The sequence below is a fragment of the Amia ocellicauda genome, chromosome 5 (genome assembly GCF_036373705.1).
Source record: "Amia ocellicauda isolate fAmiCal2 chromosome 5, fAmiCal2.hap1, whole genome shotgun sequence".
Classification (NCBI taxonomy): Eukaryota; Metazoa; Chordata; class Actinopteri; order Amiiformes; family Amiidae; genus Amia; species Amia ocellicauda.
This window is the reverse complement of record NC_089854.1, coordinates 13,623,544-13,631,674: the sequence shown is the minus strand read 5'-3', so window position 1 is coordinate 13,631,674 and position 8,131 is coordinate 13,623,544. Positions and strand designations below refer to the sequence as shown.

At 40.1% G+C, this 8,131-nt stretch overlaps 1 protein-coding gene across 1 annotated transcript in view; it reads left to right on the top strand.

The window, feature by feature from the left end:
* The first annotated feature begins 1,652 nt into the window (after nt 1–1,652).
* The window catches only part of eml2 (EMAP like 2), a 44,970-nt gene continuing 38,491 nt past the window's right edge, over nt 1,653–8,131 (top strand). Inside the window, exon 1 of the mRNA XM_066703926.1 lies at nt 1,653–1,763. The gene's annotated coding sequence lies outside the window, so the exon portion shown is untranslated. The remainder of the gene's footprint in view (nt 1,764–8,131) is intronic.

Here is an 8,131-nt window from a genome sequence, read left to right as displayed (position 1 = left end):
CAGGGACCTGGGTGGAAACTCTGGACTAAAAAACAATTACTCCAAGTAAGATCTTTTGAGTCTCACTGCACATGCAGGCCACTTGTAGGAAGAACTATAATGAAAATGTAATTGCAGAATCTCCAATATCTGCCCATTTGAGCAGCAATATCAGTTTCCATAGTAATTAACCCGGTACTTTAATGTAATTGAAAGATAGAAAAGAGGCGCATATGATGCTTTGACAGCTGATATAAGCTGAACTGAAAAGCAGTCCATAAGATTGCGTGTGTGAGTGTCTGTAGGGAATAGGGTGTTGGACACTCTATAAAAAGAAACAAAGCGAGGATCTGACTTAATTTCGAATTCACACTTTCTGTCTCCATTTCCCTCAGATTAAACTTTTAATACCTCAGTTAATTGTTCCACTGCCATCACAAGCCTTAGCAAAACAGAGGTGGCTTTGAAAGATATTTAATCATATAAAAATAACGCTATTGGGTATCCACTAATTCCTGTTAAACCCTTCGTTTTTTAAATTTCATTTACACCGACTAACGATTTAAACCCCTGGGACAAAGATGATAATACATCACCAGCTGTTTTGTTTGGTGTTCTCTACAAAACCATGATCCCTGCTTACGGATGCCCGGGGGGTGGGTGTGAGGGATTCTTGTTATTTTCAGGGTAGAGTATGATCTGATGCTGATTTGTTGTGTAACCTAGATGTGTGACCGAGCCTTTTTGGTAGCTCGCTCCTGCTCTGGTGTAGTCTGCACTTGCCACTCAAACCGTTTCTTTGATAAATAAATACAGGTTTAACACTGAGTACATTGTCTACCTATGCCTGATGTCACTCCTCTAGACTTGGAAGAGTTCTTCAAATCCACTGCTTCTGGGGACTGGTCTTTTTGACTGGCAGGTATGTCGTTTGCTTCTGGATCAAGCTCTCAAAGATGTGCCTTAAGACAGGGGTTCAGATCCAAAAGGGTTCTCAATTAGGAATACTAACTGACCACGTTTAAGCAGAATAGGCCAGTTAAGCAATGTGACATTGATTCTCGGTAACGAATAATCCTGAACACTTGCCTACAATAGCTAGATCAACCTGAAGTAGTGTACTATAGAAATGGTCATAGGAAATAGGCTATCTTGGCAATTACACATTAAATCCAAACAATCAGTTCACTTCATACAACTGTATTTGTTTCTTCACTTTAATTTTCCAAATGCAAGTCCATCAACACAAGCTCCCCTCTGAAAATATTTTCTTGAAGATGCTAAATCTCATTTTTCATTGGAATGCAATAGGATTAGGGTAAAGCTAGGCAAATGGGAGGTGCTTGTAGGGCAAGTACTGGCCTGTTTTGATTCAGCGGGGCTAGAAGACTAAAGCTGTGCAGTGTTGCTGAATGATCTAGATTTTTCAGTGGACTCTTTGTATCAATATGCATACAAGGACCAATACACACTATCTCACAAATACATTGTGATTTTCCATATTAAAACATGTAGCCTTGGCCAAGAGCTAGGACATAAATACAGTACATAATTCTAGATTCTAGATATATAGAATATAGAAGGAAAGTTGGACAATTCTGATATTCTGGATAGCCTCTTTCTATAATAGCAGTGCTCTTTTAAAGCAGTACTGTCTCAATGGGCTGTAGACGGAATACATTTTAGGTTTTACAGAGAAAGGGAACAGGATATGCAAAAAGGAGACTTTTTTTGGATACTGTTGCTCTCCACATGACTGTGAAGGTGAAGGTGAAAACAATACGGTACAGTAGCATTTCTTTTTTCCCCCCCAGGGTATCCATTCTTGCATTCTCCCATCAGTTGCAGCTTTGTTTTTCCACAGCCAGATGCAAAATATTCAACATCAACCTATCAAACAAGCTATGCAAGGTTCAGCTGACATTATCAGCTTCCTCTGTAGTTGCACTGCTTTCCTCAAATCTTTATGTTTTCACTGCTTCTGAAACCTTCAAGCAATACGACTGAACCTGTGTCTCACCACTTTCCAACTGTATGACTGAATGCATCCATTCTTTGTATTGCGCTTATATTTTGTAAGTCACCCTGGATAAGGGCGTCTGCCAAGAAATAAATAATATTAAAAATAATAATTCTATAATGTACTCCTCTACCTTGCAGCTACTGGAATACTGGAATACAGTGTTTGAGAGTCTAGGATGAGTGTTAGGTCAAGCAAACTGGAGTTTCCTGGAGTCATAACAGCCTAACCCAGGGCACAAAGAGATGATTGCTGTATTGCGTTATTGACTTCATTTATTGTATTAAATCTCCAAGGCACTATATTTATTAGGATGGAAATTGCATAGCCCAGCCCTGTTTTTCTTCACTTGGTTCTGTGTTCCCTCACATAAATAGAAATGTCTAAAGGGCACAATGCCTCAGAGTAGCCACACACAAAAGCAGTTATTTCAGTGCCAAACAAAGCATGACACAATTGGCTTTGTGAGAGAGAGAAGGCAAATGCTTCTGTCCTGGAGTACAAATAAAAAAGCTCTTCAGAAACTGCTGGCAAGCACCTGTCTGCACACATTCATGTTCACACACAGACTCATCGTTGAGGTCTGCCAGTGTTTCACTAAACACGCTAGGTTGAATGTTCTTCAACACGCCAGGAATTACTTCAACAAAGGCACAGAAAGTGACAGAAATTCTGAGGGAGTGGAGGGAGTGGTGAGACTTACTATATACTGAGTATTATATTACCCACCCCCTCCCGCACCACACACAGTATTGCAGTATTCTCCAATACTGTAATATAGATCATTCAATCAATTTTTATTTGTATCGCGCCACTTGCATGGTAGCCACAGAGTGCTTTACAGACTGGAAAACATACAACAAAGTACAGCAAAATAAAATACATAAATACAATAAAATAAATAAATAAAAATATAGACCTGTAAACAGTTTACATGATCTAAAATAAAGTAAATGAACATTTAAATAAACCATTTAGGCACGGAGGAGAGAAAAACAAAAAACTCCTTTGGATGGCATATAGGAGAAAAATTAATCTCTGGGGGTCCACGGCTTAATGGTTGCCTCCCCTCCAGGCAGTATAGTTGTTACAGCAGCAAGGAGATCAGAAAGTTCTTAATCGGTGCTGCTAGCTGTGGTTTTCCAGTCCCTTTAGTGCTTTAAATGTTAGTAAGAGAACTTTAAAGTCTATCCTGTAGCGCACGGGCAGCCAGTGAAGAGAAGCCAATACTGGAGTGATGTGTTCGTGTTTTTTTGTTTTTGTAAAAATTCTTGCAGCAGCATTTTGGCCTAACTGAAGTGAAGAAATAGCTCTGTTTGTGCTGCCTGACAGAATGGCATTGCAGTAATCCAATCTAGATGTAACAAATGCGTGTATCAATTTCTCAGTTTCCTGTAACGAGCGGAATTGTCTCAGTCTAGCAATGTTTCTAAGCTGTAGGAATGAAGATCTCGACACATTCTGGATATGTGGTTCAAAGGATAGATTTAGATCACAGATGACACCCAGGTTTTGTGCTATCTACTTAGGGGAGAAATTAAAGTTATCAGTACTTAGATTTGTCAGTGCACAAACAGTTAGATTTTTGTCCCCTAAAATTAGGACTTCTGTTTTGTCAGAATTAAGCATAAGAAAATGTCTTGTCATCCATGTTTTAATCTCGGACAGACAGCAGATTCATTTTTCTAGGTCTATGGTATTGTTAGGATGTACTGACAGATATAATTGTGTGTCATCTGCGTAACTGTGAAAGTTAATATTATGTAGTCGAATTATATCACTTGAAGGGAGTATGTACAATGAAAAAAGTATAGGTCCGTGGACTGAACCTTGTGGCACTCCGTACTTAACCTCAGTTACGTTTGAGTGGTTCTCATTAATCTGTACATATTGGAGTCTGTTTGACAGATATGATTTAAACCATGACAACACATTGTGAGACAGGCCAACAAGGTTTTCTGAGTGGTGTAACGAGATTTTGTGGTTGATTGTGTCAAAAGCCGCACTTAAAGGTAGGGTATGCAATCGTTTCCAGAAACATTTTTTGTTATACTGGTTGAAAGTCTCTTCACATCCTGATAGCAATCAATAATTTATATTTATATATATAAATTTATATATATATATCTTCTGTGGAAGGGACAGGACTAAAAAAAGATCGACCAATCATTGCATTGTCCTTCCTGTCTGACAATCTCTATTTGCATACCGCCGCGCAACTTGTTCGCGCAGACAATCACACGTCATCAGCGCGGGAACCTTGACTGTGCAGAGCGAGAGCGAGAATGGAAGGCGAGCCGCAGCTACTATTTTTAAAAACATAATAACCGTAAATAAGTTGTTTACGCTCGTTATTATTGTAATGTCTAACCTGTGAATGAGACATGAGGTCATCTGAACCCGCACGTCTCTCCTCCTGGCACTGAGACTCTGCTCTGTGTGTGTGTGCGCATGTGTGATGGAGGGGACGTGGCTTTGGAGACGCCTCTGAAGCGAGGGCGGCTCTATGCGTTGAAAACAAGCTGCTGACTGCTGGCCTGTCAGGATTGCATATCCTAGCTTTAAGTCTAATAAAATAATAATAGTGGCGTGCCCTAAGTCGGTGGACTGAAACATGTCATTTAATACTTTTAACAGGGCCGTTTCTGTACCATGGCTGGAACAGAAGCCTGATTGAAATTTTTCATAAAGATGATTATCAGCTTGCAACAGGTTTGCAACTACTTTCTCTAGAACCTTAGAAAGGAAGGGAAGGTTTGAGATAGGTCAATAGTGTTTTAGTAGGTTAGGGTCGGCTCTGGATTTCTTAAGAAGTGGTTTAATTACAGCTATTTTTAACTATTCGGGAACAGATCGTGAGGATAAAGAGGCATTCATAATATTGTGTATTAGGTGAATAATTAATTTCATAGATTGTTTTAGCAGTTTAGTGGGTATTGGGTCTAGTGAGCAGGTTGTAGGTTTCATTTTAGTAATTAAGGAGACCAATTCCTGGTGATTAACTGCGTTAAATGAGTCCAAGGTAGGCAGCGACTGAGAAGGACTGTAGGCATCAGCTATAGTATTCGTGTATGTTTCCAGTTCTATCTGTTTTCTAATGCCATTAACTTTGCTATTGAAATGGTCCATGAAGTCATTGCAGGTGATATTAGGGGGGATGACCTTTGAAGGCTTTACCTGCTGATTAGTAAGTGTTATAGAGAAAACACAGGTTATTCTTATGCGTCTCTATTAAATTGGAGTAGTAGGCAGTCCTAGCAGAGGGCAGGGCCTGCTTGTATCTTATTATACTGTCATTCCATGCCATATGGAAGACCTCTAGTTTTCTCTTTCTCCATTTACATTCATATCTATGGCATTCTGTTGTAAGTGAGCGAGTGTGCTCGTTAAACCATTTTGAGTGTTTCATTGGTTTAATTTGTCGTGTCCTTAATGGAGCTACTGTATCTAAAGCAGTGCTTAGTGTATTGTTGAAATTATTTAATAATTCATCTACAGATCCTGTTTTGATAAAGCTAACATTTGACAACAGAGTAGTACATTTATGAATAGCAGTAGGATTTAGGCAATGAGTTTCTATGTTCCTCTCCTGTGTGTCTGATTCTACTCCAGGTAGCTCAAATGTAAGAAGGCAGTGGTCAGAAATCGTCTGGTTTCGTGGTGATATTATTAGGTTGTGAATCTGTACCCCACGGGTAATAACTAGATCTAGTGTGTGATTGTGATGATGTGTAGGTCCTGACACATGCTGAGTGAAGCCTACAGACTTCAATAGGGACAAGAAACTAACAGTGAGGGGGTCATTTTTAATGTCAATATGTATGTTAAAGTCCCCCAAAATAATGAGTTTATCATAGTGTATGGCTAAGTTAGATAAGAGATTGCTGAATTCGGTCATAAAAATGGAATAGGGGCCTGGTGGCCTATAAACAGCTATAAGCTGAAGAGGTGGATTAAGCCTAAATTCTACCTGGTGAATTTCAAAAGATGTGAAGCTGTCTAATGGCTTAGTAGACAGGCACAGGTCTGTGCGGTAGATGGTGGCTAGGCCCCCCCACGGCCTGTTGTAAGGGCCTTCTGGGCAGTAAGAGAAGTCAATAAGGGAGGCTTCTGCTAATGGAATAGTGTCATCTGGTCTTAACCAGGTCTCAGTCAAGGTGAGCACATCTATGTGTGTGTCAATTATGGTGTCATTTATTAAGACTACTTTGCGAACAGGGGATGTGCCAACTGACTGGAAGACAGCAAATGTCATACCAATCCACAAGAAAGGGGACAAAACTCAGCCAGGAAATTACAGACCAATCAGTCTCACCTGCATCACCTGTAAAATGTTGGAAAAATGATTAGACAGAAAATAGAGGAGCATCTTAATGAAAACCATATTCTTGGAGATAGTCAACATGGGTTTAGATGAGGCAGATTATGTCTTACTAATTTATTAGAATTTTTTGAAAACGCAACTGCAGCTGTAGATCATGTGAAAGCATATGATATGATATACTTAGATTTTCAAAAAGCTTTTGATATGGTTCCACACCAAAGACTGATCCTCAAATTGGAAGCTGTAGGCATTCAGGGTAATGTAAGTAGATGGATTATGAACTGGTTGATGTATAGGAAACAGAGGGTGTCGATTAGAGGAGTCTCTTCTAACTGGAGTGAGGTTGTTAGTGGAGTTCCACAGGGATCAGTACTAGGGCCTTTGCTTTTTCTAATCTATATTAATGATCTGGACTCTGGGATAGTTAGCAAACTTGTCAAATTTGCCGATGATACTAAAATAGGTGGCTCAGCAAATACAATGTCGGCAGCACAGGCTATTCAAAGGGACTTAGATAACATTCAGTTGTGGGCTGACACCTGTCAGATGAAATTCAATGTGGACAAGTGCAAGGTATTACATGCAGGTAACAAAAATGTCCACTATAATTACATTATGGGAGGGATAGAACTAGATGAAGTAAGGCATGAGAAAGACCTAGAAGTCTATGTGGACTCCTCACTTTCTCCATCCAAACAGTGATGGGGAAGCAATACAAAAGGCAAACTGAATGCTAGGGTATATTGTCAAAAGTGTAGAATTTAAAACAAGGGCAGTGATGTTCAGAGTGTACAATGCACTAGTTAGAGCTCATCTGGATACTGTGTACAGTTCTGGAATCCACACTTCAAGAAGGATATTGCTGCTTTAGAGGCAGTTCAGAGGAGAGCAACCAGACTTATTCCAGGTCTGAAGGGAATGTCCTACTGAGAGACTGAGGGAACTGAACCTTTTCACCCTGGAACAGAGGAGACTACGTGGGGACTTGATTCATGTCTTCAACATCATGAAAGGCATCGACCACATCAAACCAGAGGAGCTTTTCCAGATCAGCAGAGACACACACAGCCGGGGACACAAATGGAAATTGGGCTACAAGGCATTCAAAATGGAAAACAGTAGACGCTTCTTTACACAGAGAGTTGTCACAATCTGGAACAAACTCCCCAGCAATGTGGTAGATGCTGAAAATTTGGGAACATTTAAAAATAGACTGGATAGGATCCTTGGATCACTTCGTTATTAATGGACACCAAACGAGCACGATGGGTCGAATGGCCTCCTCTCGTTTGTAAACTTTCTTAAGACTGCAAGCTTATACATGGGAGAAGTAATGTGAGCAGGGAATTTCTGTTGTGAACTCTTATTAGATTGTTAAAGCGAGGGCCCCGAGAGGATGGATGGATGGATGGATGAATATGTCCAAGCCTAGGAAAAAATACTGTTTTAATAGGATAACTATTTATTTTGATTGTATAAGATTTAATTTCAGGATTATGTACTTTATTGAATGCCCCCAGGCAGGGATCTCGGATCAGGGTCAGGTTATGCTGGGAGTTACAGGCAGACTGCAGTGTAGGACTGCGAGGCTGCAGCCTGACCGGTGCTCTGAAGAGTCACATTTTTAAACTAGCTATATTATCAGATAACATTAGGGCTCCTCTCCAGCTGGGTTGTGCCCATCTCTTCTGTATAAGCCAGGCCTTTCCCAAAAACAATCCCAATTGTTCACAAAAGCAAAATTATTTGATGCACACCAGCTTGTCAACCAGCTATTTAGAGAGGACAGCCTGCTAAAGGCCTCATCC